Consider the following 16,053-nt stretch of genomic DNA (forward strand, 5'->3'; position numbering starts at 1 on the left):
GAAGAGAACGGATTAATTTTAGTTAATTATCCGGAATCATGAGACGAGACTTAGCTTTTGTTTAAATCCGATAACCTGGATTAACAATAGAATTTCCCTGATTATTATTTCAGAATATTAGTTCATGCATACCAGATTCATGCATGGTTAATTACGCTTTCTCATTAATTGAGAATTTTCCTTGAGGAAATGTCTTATTTTACATTCTCGTGATTAAGGTCAAGCGCGAGAGTAAGAACTATTCAAGAAGTCACAGTACTTAGCAAAACTTTGCTATCAGGTGGGCAATTTCTTACGCGTAAATAAAATGCTATGCAAGTGTTATGCTTTAAAATGCAAATTGGATCTTCAAGTGTGGTATGCTTTATTACGCTTAAATGAGTTAAGCTTTTTATGCTTCACGCTAAATGATTTACGCTATGCTGTTACGACTTAAGTGTTTACGCTTGAATGCTTTACGCTAATAAGTTTATGCCTGTGATTGATGCTTGCGTCTGTTGGGGGAGGCCTCCCTCAACAGTACGATGCCGTGTCCGTTGAGGAGGGCCTTCCTCACGGCGTGATGCCCATGTCCGCTGAGAGAGGCCTCTCTCGCGGCGCGATGCCAGTATGCCAGTATGCCAGTATGTCAGTGTTACAGCGTCTATTGGGGGAGGCCTCCCTCAATAGTACGATGCCGTGACCGCTGAGGGAGGCTCCCCCTCACGGTGCGATGCCTGTGTTCATTGGGGAAGGCCTTCTCCACGACACGATGTTTGTTAATGAAGATTGATGATGAAGAATGCCCTTATGCTATTTATGAATTTGGAAATGTTTAATGAGCAAAGGATTTGAAAGAAACTTATGCCTCTTATGCGAATGTTGTGTTTTGTTAATGATGTTATGTTATATGCTTGGCAACTGCCCACTAAGTACTCTTGTACTTAGCCCTTCGATGTTTATGTTTGTGCAGGTTGAGCTGTGATGGGCAATGAAGTGTTGTTGCTGAGTGGAGTTTTTGTCGAACCTAAAGTAGGCTCAGAAATGATACATGTCTTCATACATGTATCTCAGTTATGCTTTCCGCTGTAAACACTGATTATTTCAGTTACGCCTTCCGTTGCAAACTCTGATAAAGTTTTACTCAAGCCTCTAACGATGCCTTTTTCCTTTTAAGGAATATAACGCGTATACAAGTTCTTTGAGTACCCTTTTTATGTGAACTATGCCTTTTTCCTTTTTAAGGAATATTTCACGCATATTCAAACTCTTTGAGTATTCTTTTATGCACCCCTTTCTAAACCCGCTTCTTAATTTCCCTTCCCCAGTCATGGTTTTCCCGGATTAATTATCCTTAATTAAGGCCGGTCGTGACAGAGTGGTATCAGAGCAGTTCGTTTGCTCTGAGCCTAAGAGTTTATTTAAGCCAAACTTAGAATGGATCACTAAAGTGTCTAGAGTTCAATCGACAAAGCTCAGCACTTCATCGTATCACACTCAACGAAGCAGAATGGTATGCTCTTCCAAGTTTTGAGTTAATGTTTACAAAAAGCGAAAATTATCGTAATAGCAAAGTGAGTAACTGTTAATAACTATGTTATGTTGTTATTGAATGAAATGATTTACGCAAGCGCGATTAAGTATGCCTTTGGAATGAATCCCTATGAACATAGAGCTATTAAGATATGAGATCACCACTACGACAGAACATAGAAGCAAACATAGAAAAAAATTAGACTGTATCTTTTGGTGGCTATAGTGAAGGAAGCAAGATAAGTGATACGTATAGAAAAATTTTCTTAAGCTGATGATATTATAGCCACTATAAATCTCCATGACTTATGCTTAAGTATCCAGTTTAGATGATGTGATATTATATGCTTAAGGATTGTTATGACTCATAGATTTGAGATGCTAAGGACCCTTAAAGCTTACTACATCAATGATCAATGATGTCATTGGAGTCATGACTTGTTTACAAGTTATATTAAGTTGACATTTACAAGAATTCTTTTGAGGTTTGTATTAGATTATGCTAGGGTGTACTAATTGGCACATCCTTGCTATCAGAATGCCACCTAAGAGAGGACGCCCTGCGAGAAACAATAACAATCGCAGAAACCGTAACGTTGTACCCGAAGAACCACAAGATGCTCGAGGACATAACCCATGCCCTCCGCCCCCGACTAGGAGAGTCGAAGAACTCTTTTTAAGGCAAAATCCACCTACGTTTGACGGAACAAGTGAACCAGCTGAAGCTGAGATTTGGGTGCGTGCAATGGAACGCATCTTCAACTTCCTACGTTGTACTGATGAGGAGCGCCTATCTTGCGTCTCATTCCAGCTAACAGGATCAGCTGACTTCTGGTGGGAAGCACGTCGAAAAATTCTGACACCTGAACAATGGGCAAGTTATACTTGGAAAGATTTTAAGACAGGATTATATGATAAATATATTCCAAAAAGCTATAGGAAGAAGAAAGAAGCTGAGTTCTACGAGTTGAAGCAAGGAAAGAAAAATGTGGTTGAATACGACAAGGAATTCTGCAACCTGTCGAGGTTTGCTCCACAACAAGTGGACACAGAGGAGAAGATGGCAGAGAAATTTTGTGCCGGACTGCGCTACGAAATTAAGATGGCTCTAGCAAGCCACGGAGGACTCTCATACACGGAGTCTTTGAACAGGGCACTTGACATTGAAGCTGCAATGCCGTCGGACAAGTTAGCCTCACCATTTATCTCGACGCCAAACGACTTACCAGCAGTCTCACATACTCTCAAAGGGAAGCGCAAGTGGGACAACAACGAAGACAATATCAATCAGACCAGTAAGAAAGTGTGGCAAGAAAATGAACGGGCCGAACAGTTTATTCAACCAAGGTACGAGGCACAGACTAACCTCGAGCCAACTGGGGATAGCCAAAGTCAGAGAGGAATTTCACCTTGCCCAAATTGTGGTAAGATGCATAGGAGTGTTTGTCGATCTGGGACTAACGGTTGTTACAATTGTGGCCAAAAGGGTCACTACTCCACGCAATGCCCCAACAGACAACGAGGTTCAGCAATTGGAAACACCCGCACCCCTTTGCCAGCAATACGTGGACACTTGCGAAATCAGCCTCAATCACATCAGTGAAAATCTTATGGAGACACCGCAGACAAGAGAAGCTACGCGGGAAATTGAAGACAAGATGAAAAAAAAAAAAATACCCGAACTGTTTTAGCAGAGATATGCAAATTTCGGGACGAAATTTTTGTTAAGAGGGGTAGTATGTAGTAGCCCGCTCTTTTAATTATGATTAAAACTAGTAAATGCAATTTTTTTTATATAAATGAATCCAGTTTATGGTCCTGATTTTTTTTATCAGAAACAGAGTTATTATTTTAAGCTTTATACTTTTTGAGAAAAACACGATGAGAATTCTTGAGCAATCAATAATTATTATTTCAGATTATAACTGACTTAGCAAAGTCATATTATTTATTAAGTGTAATAGAAATATTATTTCTATTATTTACTTGAAGTCGTGATTAATTTTCGACTTATAAAACGAGTTATATAATATGTAATTCGTATAGAGTTATAACGAAGCTTCGTTATATGGGAACCCGAAATTAGTATTACAAATACAGAATGAGGATTTTATTTATCACATCACAACTTTACAACTTATTATTCTTTGCATCCCTATTTTCTACCTACTACATCAAGAAAGCAAACCAAACGTGTACTATGTGTGTGTAAAATAGCTACAACAACAGCTTTCCAGCAACTTTCCCATCCCTTTAATCATGTCAAGGTACACATAGGTGTAAATAAGCCACCTTATGACAGCTATCTCCACTTCAACAACGTTCCACCGAGAAAGAGAGATAGTTTTAAAAAAATGTTGCAAAGTTAGTGGAATGAATAATAAGTGTGCTCCCTCAGCCCACCACCCTTTGCTCCCTACCTTTTCAACCACTACCTCCACCATCTTCGATTCTTTAAGGCTACTAGCCAACACTCCTTGCCTTCATTCTATGTTCCTTCAGCCACCAAAGTGAGGAGAATTCATTAAGCTGCTGCCAACATTCAAGTGTATCTATCCACTGATTCAATCAACAACAACAGCCATCAACAACAAACAATCAAGGTATTTACTATCTCATATGCCTTCTTTCATAATATGCATTTCACGCCCCAACACAACCGATGATCAGTTTTCTTATGAGATTCAGATAATACGCTTATGAACATAGCTAAACCATGAGTTTCTGTAATAGACAATAATCCATAGCATGTTACAGATACAGAATAGCTCAATCAGTTTTTATTCACAAGACAAAGGCGTAAATAGCAGCATCATACTAGAATTTTATGCGAGATAATTACGTTTCAACATTTTAGCTTCTAAACCAAGTATTCAAGATAGCAATAACACTTATGAGATTCATAGAGTATTAGATACTACAAGAATCCTTTTACACAACAATTGGGGATCGAACTTAGCTTTAGGAAATGAGGCTGACCGCCCTGTTCAGTCGAATCCAAGAAAACATCGATGACGGCGATTTGCGAAGGAAAATAACTCCGGCTCGGAGGAGAGAACGAGGCGGCGCCGGCCTCACTGACTCGACCGGGCTCCACCAGCGGCGACGACAATTCAGGCCGGGAATAGCATCGGCGACCTTTCCGATTTCAGGGCTCGTTCTTGGACACTACGGAGAAGAAAGAAGACGGCGTCGGGGTTGACGCATCGGCATCCGAAGCAGACCAGAGCAGATGACCGTTGACCATCGGACGAGCGGCTCTTCCAGAGAGAGAAAGGCGAGATTGGATTTTGAGGAAGAGAGAAGACGGCGCCGGAGTCGCGGCGGCGGACGCCTCGTGTGAAGGCGAGTCGAGAGTGAGAGGGAGAAGAGGCGTGCGGCTGGTTTGAGAGAGAGAGAGCGAGCGGCGTCTGATTTGAGAGATTAGAGAGAGAGGCCGATTGCCTTGAGAGAGAAAAGAGAGATGACCGACAGTTTTGAGGAGAGAGAGAGAGAGTGGGCTTGATTTATTTTTAATCTTTGGGCTTGATTTATTTTAAATGAGTTTGGGCTTGTCCACTTTTAATTTGTGTGGGCCGAATTATTTAAGAAAAGATTGGGCTTGTGTTTAAATGGTTTTGGGCCTCTTCCTTAATTATTTTACTGGGCAAATTATATTTGAATTATTTAAGCCCAACTATTTTGTTCGATAAATGGGCTACTATTTTTAATCCGGCCCAAATTCATTTTAATTATATGAGTTGCCCTTAATTGATTCATTATGGATTAATTATTCAGACCAGATTTATTGATTGAGCCAGATTTATTTAATTATTCAGTCCAATTATCTGATTCATTCACTCGAGCCATTATTATTTTTAGTTGGGCTGCAAATGTAAATAATAGTGGGCTGCCATTGTTTATTTATTCAAGCTCACTTTTACTTATCTAATTATTGGGCTACCTTATGTTGAGCCTTCTAATTATTCGAACTCATAACATTTCAAATTCTCATTATTAAGCCCGGTTAATTATGAGTTTATAAAGCGAATAAGCTGGAGTATTTAATTATTATCTATCGACTACGAGGAACGGGATTTATTTAATCGACGGATTAGAACACCCTGAAGAGAACAGATTAATTTTAGTTAATTATCCGGAATCATGAGACGAGACTTAGCTTTTGTTTAAATCCGATAACCTGGATTAACAATAGAATTTCCCTGATTATTATTTCAGAATATTAGTTCATGCATACCAGATTCATGCATGGTTAATTACGCTTTCTCATTAATTGAGAATTTTCCTTGAGGAAATGTCTTATTTTACATTCTCGTGATTAAGGTCAAGCGCGAGAGTAAGAACTATTCAAGAAGTCACAGTATTTAGCAAAACTTTGCTATCAGGTGGGCAATTTCTTACGCGTAAATAAAATGCTATGCAAGTGTTATGCTTTAAAATGCAAATTGGATCTTCAAGTGTGGTATGCTTTATTACGCTTAAATGAGTTAAGCTTTTTATGCTTCACGCTAAATGATTTACGCTATGCTGTTACGACTTAAGTGTTTACGCTTGAATGCTTTACGCTAATAAGTTTATGCCTGTGATTGATGCTTGCGTCTGTTGGGGGAGGCCTCCCTCAACAGTACGATGCCGTGTCCGTTGAGGAGGGCCTTCCTCACGGCGTGATGCCCGTGTCCGCTGAGAGAGGCCTCTCTCGCGGCGCGATGCCAGTATGCCAGTATGCCAGTATGTCAGTGTTACAGCGTCTATTGGGGGAGGCCTCCCTCAATAGTACGATGCCGTGACCGCTGAGGGAGGCTCCCCCTCACGGTGCGATGCCCGTGTTCATTGGGGAAGGCCTTCTCCACGACACGATGTTTGTTAATGAAGATTGATGATGAAGAATGCCCTTATGCTATTTATGAATTTGGAAATGTTTAATGAGCAAAGGATTTGAAAGAAACTTATGCCTCTTATGCGAATGTTGTGTTTTGTTAATGATGTTATGTTATATGCTTGGCAACTGCCCACTAAGTACTCTTGTACTTAGCCCTTCGATGTTTATGTTTGTGCAGGTTGAGCTGTGATGGGCAATGAAGTGTTGTTGCTGAGTGGAGTTTTTGTCGAACCTAAAGTAGGCTCAGAAAGGATACATGTCTTCATACATGTATCTCAGTTATGCTTTCCGCTGTAAACACTGATTATTTCAGTTACGCCTTCCGTTGCAAACTCTGATAAAGTTTTACTCAAGCCTCTAACGATGCCTTTTTCCTTTTAAGGAATATAACGCGTATACAAGTTCTTTGAGTACCCTTTTTATGTGAACTATGCCTTTTTCCTTTTTAAGGAATATTTCACGCATATTCAAACTCTTTGAGTATTCTTTTATGCACCCCTTTCTAAACCCGCTTCTTAATTTCCCTTCCCCAGTCATGGTTTTCCCGGATTAATTATCCTTAATTAAGGCCGGTCGTGATCACTATTCATCATATGCATATTCTAATTGATATTATACACTTCATAATATTAGAATTCATCATGTTCATGATCAACGATTTTATAACAGCCCTTAATACCATTATCCAATCCCTGGGTTAGGATTGGAGCTTGACCAAAGCTTTAATGGTGGTATGTGTTCTTGGTGTTTGTGTGTGTAAGAGAAAAGGTGGTGAGTGAATGGGGTGGACTGCCAACAGCCATGGGTTTTATAGGAAGTGGGAGTTGGGCGGTTGAGGGGGTGGTTTTGGTGGGGTAGGGTTAGATCTTTTAAGATATTATCCCACTTAGTCGTTAAATATCCCGTTTCGTCTCGTTTTAACGACTAATTACCCACATTCTTCGTTACTTGCCCTCTCGACCTCTACTCAATTTCATTAAACTCGTAATTCTATATAAATATAGAAAACGTAAGCTCGTTCTCGAAATTCTGATAAACGAGATCTACACGTTTATCAAAAAATTCCGGTTTACTATTCACTCGTCGTCCAAAAATAAAAACTTTCATTATTGGACACGTATCGAAAAACTAAGAATATTTCTCGACAACGTGCACGTAAGATTTTTGAAAGTCGACAAAAAGACGAAATAGCAGTATTTTACTATTCATCATCAAAAAGTCAAAAATTCCAAAAACGTCGTAACGGACTCAGATCTCACTTCCGAGTTCACCGTTCTCATTCAAATAATTATCTCGAATTATTCGAATACTCAAACTCAAGCAATTAAAAGCTTAAGGCCCAAATAAAATTAAAGCTCACTCATAAAAATGCTTAATTAGATAAATATGCAAAGCATATAAATTTAATTACTAAATTTACAAATGCTTTTGTAAATCATTTTTGTTGGAATTAAAATAATTTCTTTTTCTCAATCCGGCGTGAATCATCTTAAATCTAAGTTCAAAAATTATTCTAAACTTAATATAAATGGGCGGGGTGTTACACATATACACCCCTAAACGTACTTTTTACTGATTTTTTAGCTTATTCAGAAAAAATTAAAAAGAAACTAATAATTAATTAGATGTAATCCTGGCTATTAATCTGTTCAGATTGTACGATTAAGATTAATTATTTAATCTTTAGACTAAGGGGATTATTTGTAGATCTCCACCCTATACATATATATATATATATATATATATATATATATATATATATGTGTGTGTGTGTGTGTGTATGTGTGTGTGTGTGTGTACGTTTTAAAAGGTATTGGTAAATCTCACGTTCTCAATGGAGGTAGAATACCTTTAAACACAACTAGAAATCCCCTAATTTAGAAAATTTCAAAAGTTTTTGTCACATCCCACTATCCCAATGACGGGTTAACAGGGGTTATGACTTGGGGTGAACAGTAAGAAATGGAAATGGACAATTACTTAACATTAAAGTATATGGAAATGTCACTCATAGATAAAATGCTAGGATCATATATGATTATTTGGATACTTATAAAACATACACATAAATGAGAACTGATTAAGGTGGGTTACCCAATAACACGTATAACAACTTCATAACATAGAGCTATCCTAATCAAAGTGTTTTGCAGCGGAAAACGTGTGAGATATACATATGAAGATGTATACTCAAGGTTACATTTCTTGAAATGTCAAAGGAACACCCGCTCAACATCATTCCATTCCATCAGCTGCTCAACCTGCACATTTAGAAATACATGCAGGGCTGAGTATAAAAATACTCAGTGGGCATAGCCGAAAATACATTCATGCATAACATATATATAAATTGAACTGCCATAACAGTAACACACAGGGGTTTTCTTGAAAGACCTGCGCTTACTAAAACATTTCTTTCATTTTCATAAAGTCGATCGGCCGATCATTTTCCTTCATATGATCCATATCTGTTCCTTTCTATCACGCGCCGGGAAGGAGGCCTCCTTACCACGGACGCCAAGACCGGTCGCAAGCGACTCGCGGTCTCCATGAGTGTACACGTTAACCCTAGCTAGCGACCTTTGTCTAGCATAGGATCCCAATTGGATTTCCTTTAAAGTTGGCGAACCAACACAGATAGGATACATATAAAAACATAAACATTTTTGGCAGTCAATCATTTCATTTCATAAACATTTCATTTTCATTTCATAAGAGTCATTTATCATTTCGGCATAATAATAAACTGAAATTAACAGTTAAAATCATCTCATGCATATATTCGTATAAGAGGCCTACGACACGCAGGGGATCTCTATATACGTATAGTAAAAGTAATGCCCACCTGGATAGGCAAAGCCTGAAGATCATAATCACATAAACTCGTTTTGGGAAAGCAGCGCTAATCCCCTTGGTTCATAAAGCCTACAAGAAATTCTATTCTTAATAGGTCTCGTGAAGCTAACTTAAGTCATGGTGTAGTGCTTAACATTCTATTATTCACTTAGCCGGGTTTTCAAAATTTAATGAATAAATAATTAAAAACATTTCTCTTGAGTTAAGAACACCAACAATATTCTTACTCGACTTTCTTTAATAATTGGAATTATAATTTAAAACCAATTAAATATTTTTATTGAAAAATAAATGCAATTTCATGTCATGCTTAACATATAATAAGTAATTTACTTAAAATATGCACATAATAATAATATAATATTATTATGCAAATAATTCTTTAAAATAATTAATCAAACTAATATGATAGTCTAATTAAATAAAATGGTAGAGTCCCTTAAATGAAAATCTGCACAGCCCAAGTTAATTAAACAATAATAGGGCCCATCTTTTAAATAACTGAATTAAGGCCCAACATTTTTTTTTTAAATAAAAAGGGCCCAAGTGATAAATAAATTAAAAACCCTACTGATAAATAAATTAAAAACCGGCCCACACAGAAGCCCAACAGCCCAACTAACTCGGCCCAAAACTCAAAACCTAGCCCAACACCTTCTTTTCTTCTTCTTCACCCCACGCTGACTCCACCTTCACTCTCAAATCTCTCTCTCACGGTTCCTCAATCCATCTCACTCTCTCTCTCACTTTTCACGCCAGAAATCCGCCGCCACCAGAGCTCGCCGGAGCAACGGCGACAGCCACTCACCCCTCGGTTCTCACCTCTGGACTCGACACACACACACGGTGACGACCGCACACAGCCGCCGTGTCACGACCGGCCTTAACTAAGGATAGCTAATCCGGGAAATCGTGACTAGGGAAGGGATTTAAGAAGCGGGGTTAGAAAGGGCACATTTGACTCATTCATAACTTGATTATAGACATTGATATCTAGCATTAATTCTTGAAATAAAATTTAAGACATTGAAGGATTGACGCATATAATTAAAAAGGATACTCGATGAACCCGAGTAAGCATTAGATATTTCTTTGAAGAGTAATTCACATAGTTATAGACTTGACTAAAACATAATCAGTGTTTGCAGCGGAAGACATAACTGAGATACATGTATGCAGACATATATCTTTTCTGAGCCTAATTTCAAATTGACAAAAGCTCCACTCAGCAACACTTCATCATCCATCACAGCTCAACCTGCACATTCATAAACATATGCAGGGCTAAGTACAATAGTACTTAGTGGTAGTTGCCAAAACTAAAATATAAACTTAACATTTTATTAACAAACCACAACATCATATAAGAGACGTGAGTCTTCTTTCAAATCTTTTGCTTTCTAAACATTTCCAAATCTATAAATAGCGTGAGTGCATTCTTCATCATCGAAAGTCCTATTAAGAAGCATCGTGTCGTGAGGAAGGCCTTCCTCAACGAGCACAGGCATCGCGCCGTGAGGGAGGCCTCCCTCAGCGGACACAGCATCGTACTGTTGAGGGAGGCCTCCCCCAACAGACGCTAGCATCGTACCGTTGAGGGAGGCCTCCCTCAACGGACGTTTGACCGGTCAACCCTCTCATTGACTCACGATCGCGTTGCAATATATATATATATATTTCCTTGGCAAGATAGCTATTTGCTCAGGAATCGAATTCGTTAACATCATCACATAAGCATTTGATAATAAGCATAAAGCATTAAAGCGTAACTTACATAGACGTTAAATAATAAGCATAAAGCATTAAAGCGTAACAAAGCATGAACCACATAGGCGCGTAACTGTCGCAGCCCGACTCCCAAACGCTAGTAATAGCGGGGTACGAGTATCAATACGACTAAAAATAAATAAATGAATAAAGGGCATCACAACTAAACTGAACATCGGCACGGAAGCTTACATCAAAACATGCAAAGGCAAAGCCTCATAAATCGACTCAAGGGCATATTTGTCAACATCAATATAACTTCTCGAATATCAGGAATTTCAAGAAGAAAAATCAAAGTAGGTACATCTTATTTTCCATAAGGAAACATAATATCAAGAGTGCCACAGCAAAAGGTGTATCAATTATATGTATGAAGACATATAATTGCGAGTATATTGCTTGATTAGAAGGATTAGTGTATCATCTCACTAAGGTTTTGACAACATCCGAAGGAAAACAAAGTATATCGTTCCTAAGACTCTAACAACAAGGAAAACATTAAAGAAGCTTCATCAACGAAACAGTCCCCACCAGCACCAGTCCAATCTCGCTCCAAAGCTTAGCCTGCACATTTAGAAATATATGCAGGGCGTGAGTAATAATACTCAGTGGGCAAACGCCGAAGAAAAACATCAAAGGCGCTCTTAGAGCTATATGTTTGAAGCTTGCCATAACATCAGCAATGCACAGAAGTAAAGTTTGCGTAAATTAATCTGTGCATGCAGTTTTCATAATCATAACATCATGTGTAAACGACTGCAGTCAAATATTTTAACATGTATGTACCACACCTACAACAATCATCATTATTATCGATACCGAGAAGTAGGCCTCCCTCTCGAGTACCGTGACTGGCCGACCCGAAGACGGCTCACAGTCACCTCTGTGCACAAAATCCCGCTTGTGGCAGGACCGAATTCGTCTCATCAGTAGAGGGTAACATACAAGTTCAACATCAAAATTGGCAAGTCAAACAGTTCATAAACATCATTTATCTCAACATTTGATAAACTCATAAATATCATCATTTCATTTCTTGAAAGCTCGTACGATAATCGTATACTCAAAATATTGCCCACCTGGAGTCCTTCGCTTAAGCTCGGATAGGAACAGGTGACTTACTTCTTCGTTTCGCTCGGATCTTCATGAGTCATCAACATCATCACGAAAGTTCATGTGATAAAACAATTCTCAGTTAGAACTCATACCAAAATCCAACTCATCTCAAATAATGACTTCTCGCTCAACGTCTAATTACCCAGTAAAACTAAATCCCTAGGTATACTCAACTTCTAAGGATTCTCACGTCTTAATCTCGATTTAACTCTCAACTCAGACCATACTCAGCAAACAAGCACATAGGCACACATAAACACATAAGCATACAACTTCACATATGTTTAATCACAAGTTAACTCGGAGACCAGAGCAGAGGAATGCTCGGTGGTCAAGGTGGAAAAACTCAGCCGGGCGGAGCGGAGTAGCTCGGCGAAACAGCGGAGAAAATGCTCGCTAGGGCAGAGGAATCGACTTGCCCGGCAGCGAAGTCATGAACTCTCTGGCAGAGCAGCGGTGAAATGCCAGAGGAATGGCGAACTCTCTGTCGCCAGAGGACTCAAACGTCAGAGGACTCAAAACTCAGAGGGCTCCAAACTCAGAGGACTCAAACTCCAGAGAAATCGATTTCAGAGGAATCAACGTCAGAGGAATCGAATTCAGAGGAATCGATTTCAGAGGAATCAACGTCAGAGGAATCGATTTCAGAGGAATCAACGTCAGAGGAATCGATTTCAGAGGAATCAACGTCAGAGAAATCAAACATCAGAGAAATCACGAACTCTTTGCTACGCCAGAGGAATCGATCGGCAGAGAAATGAACTCGTTGGCAAGGCAACGGGGAAATGAACTCTCTGGCATGCCAGCGGGGAAACTGACTTCTCTGGCACCAGCGGGGAAAAAGACTTCTCTGGCAGAACGAGACTCAAGGCAGAAAGAAGCGAACAAGAGTAAACTCTAAACTTCATCAACTTTTCATTCTCAGAAATCATCAAAGTCTAAAATCATCGAAAGTATTTATCATGCATCATCATGACTTACTCACGAACTCTTCAACTCTAAAATCATCATAAACACGTTAATCCTTCATCTATTCATGCTCATCATCAAAACATCATTCAAGACATAACTTACAAATTTTTCCCAAATTCATAAATCAAACTAAGTTTTGTAAATCTCATTTCTCCAGACTCAATTTTGCAAAACACTTCTTAATCACTTCAAATCATCACATATAACACATAAAACCTCACGTATGACATATTTCAACTCAGTTTAAGAAAAGAAAGATTTTCACAGGGAACGAACCCAAGTTTTTCGAAAGTGAAGAAAAAGGAGCAGGGGAAGTTTCTCATGCTTCAAACATCTTATTACTCCCACAAATCACCACATACTTCTCACAACAAGTTAGACTCAAAAGACCAGAACACTTACTCCAAAAAGTTTCAAGAAAAAGGACGTCTTTATCGATTTCTTCCGGTTAACACTCAATAAATCTTCTTGAAACAAGCGTGGAAAGTGTTTAAGGACTCGATTTAGTGGAGGTTTTCATCACAGATATGTCTTTGGAAGCTTTGAGCTTGGTCTCCAATGGAGGAGAGAGAAAATGGCGTGAGGGAGAGAGAAGGAGTTGAAGGGCCGAAATGCTGAGAATGACGGCAGGAGAGAGGGACTCATCGGTTTTAACAAGATTCTTATTCCCTTGGATAAGAAGCATTAAATGCTTGAATAGTAAATTGTCTCCCCTTAATCAACCAAGTCTCATCCGGCTAATCCCCATGTGGGGGAAAGGGATTAAAATATTGTTTGTGAGTGTAGGAGTGTGCGACGGTAAAATCAACACATATGCTAAGTTTTCGAAAATCATACTGACTCAAATAACATAAGTGCGCACGAAACATATAAATCACACAACGTCAAACAATTAACTCACAAAATTGTCACGTTAAAACGGACCATCACTCGTCATTACTCTAATTGTCACTCTAGCTTAATCCTCATTATAGTGACTCTCGATCACTACCTCAACTCCATCTCTCGTCTTTCATCTCTTCTCAAAAAATAATCAACGTCTCCATCTCAACTCTAACATCATTCTCAATTTATTCAATTAACCATCCATCGATAACTTCCTCCCTTCCTCGACTCTATGTCAAACTCATTATTCCTATTTTCTTAATAGGACAATCAATCTCTTATAACTTGGTCTCCGGAAATTCTATTCCCGGTAGTCTGAAACAAAAAAAATGAATTCTCAGCTCAATTCAGTTAGCATCTATAGCTCGACTTGTTTCTCAAATCTCATCACTCTAACTCCATCATTGGTTTGTCCACTCATAACTCTATAATCTCGCACCTTGACATCTCAGTACTCTTAGTAGTGTTAAAACACTATCTTCTCACCTAAGGAAAGGTACGGGGTGTTACATCCTACCCCCCTTAAAGAAATTTCGTCCCGAAATTTGAGTTATTCATCTTCGGGGAAAGACTCTGGGTACTTCTCTTTCATCTTTTCTTCCATCTCTGGGGAATCATACACTCTCGCAGATTTCAAGTAGCCCATCAAAAGTAGCTATAAATTCTTCTATGTTTCCCAAACCTCGCTTTTTAGCCATCTAGAATTTTTTTTTTTTGTGCTCTGCAGTCATTTGAGTGTATCGGAGATTGGCTATTTTGTAACTGCTGCTTTAAACATCTGCTTGTAATCATCGTTTCTTCAAGTTCCCATATTGACTCTCCTGTTGATCGTGATGTCTCCATTGGATTTTTCACCAAAGGAATCGACTTGTTCCTCCATTGTTGGATCTTTCAGTCCAGCATCGCATCAGATCTCTCTTTTCGTAACTCAAAACTGGTACCAGGGACTCCTCTTCCTGGATGACGTGTTTTGAAACAAACTCATACTTTCTCAGTTGAGAAACATTGAAAACGTCTCGGACGTTCGCGGAGCTCGGAGGCAACGCTAGGTTATAGGCTACTTGGCCTACTCCTTCTGATACATCGTAAGGTTCTATATATCTCGGTCTAAATCTTTCCTAAACTCGAAAATATGAACTATCACTTCTAAACAACTGACTCGGCAGAGCCGAGTAATGACTTCTCTGTCAAAGCAGAGGAATCAACTCCCCGACAGAGGAATGAATTCCCTGCCACTGCTTGTCACGGACGATGCTTGCACCTTTTCCATCCTCGTTGGGGCTTTCCCAACCTTAAGGTCATCTAAGGCAATAACTGGTTTTGCCGTGTCACGGCTCTTCAGGGGAACGACATCAGTTCTCCGAGATAGGGAAAACTTACATAAACATCGTTTTTAATCGTCAAAAAGAATCTATCAGTGATTACTCGATCATCGGTTTTCCTCCTCCCAATTTGCTCATCGTTGTCATAACTCAAGGTATAAAGTCTCACTTCTATTATGGAAGTCTCTAACAGGTGAAATTCGTATGAGGCTGCCCAAGTGGCGCCTTCTCACGTCAACACATCAAACATCTTTCTAGGAAAGATGCCATCTCTCGCTTCTCATTCTTTATTCAAAACGTTGTTTCGGTCTTGGCATGTATTCATACTTTTTCCGTCAGAGCAGCGAAATTACTAACCAGAGTAGCAAAATCAAGCCGCCAGAGGAATCAAATTCCAGAGCAGCGGAATCCTTGGCCAGAGCAGCGAAATGAATCGTCAGAGGAAATGGTTTCCCCTCTGGCGCAGAAATCTCATCTCGTCCTATTCTTATGTTTTATATCTTAGCGCTCTCGTCTCATCTAAAATGTAACTCTAATGCTCAACATCTCTATTTATCATCGTAACTCCATCTCATCTTAACTATAATCTCATATCTCAGTACCGTAGTACTCTCTGCAGTGTCTCGACTCATAACGGTACGGATTCATTCGTGGTTCCATTCTTAAGTTCTTCTTTACCAATCACATTTTGTCTCTTTCCTCAAACAAAATGGCATTATCTGCCGCCTCTTAATAATTCTCTAC

The sequence above is a fragment of the Salvia miltiorrhiza genome, chromosome 2 (genome assembly GCF_028751815.1).
Source record: "Salvia miltiorrhiza cultivar Shanhuang (shh) chromosome 2, IMPLAD_Smil_shh, whole genome shotgun sequence".
Taxonomy (NCBI): Eukaryota; Viridiplantae; Streptophyta; class Magnoliopsida; order Lamiales; family Lamiaceae; genus Salvia; species Salvia miltiorrhiza.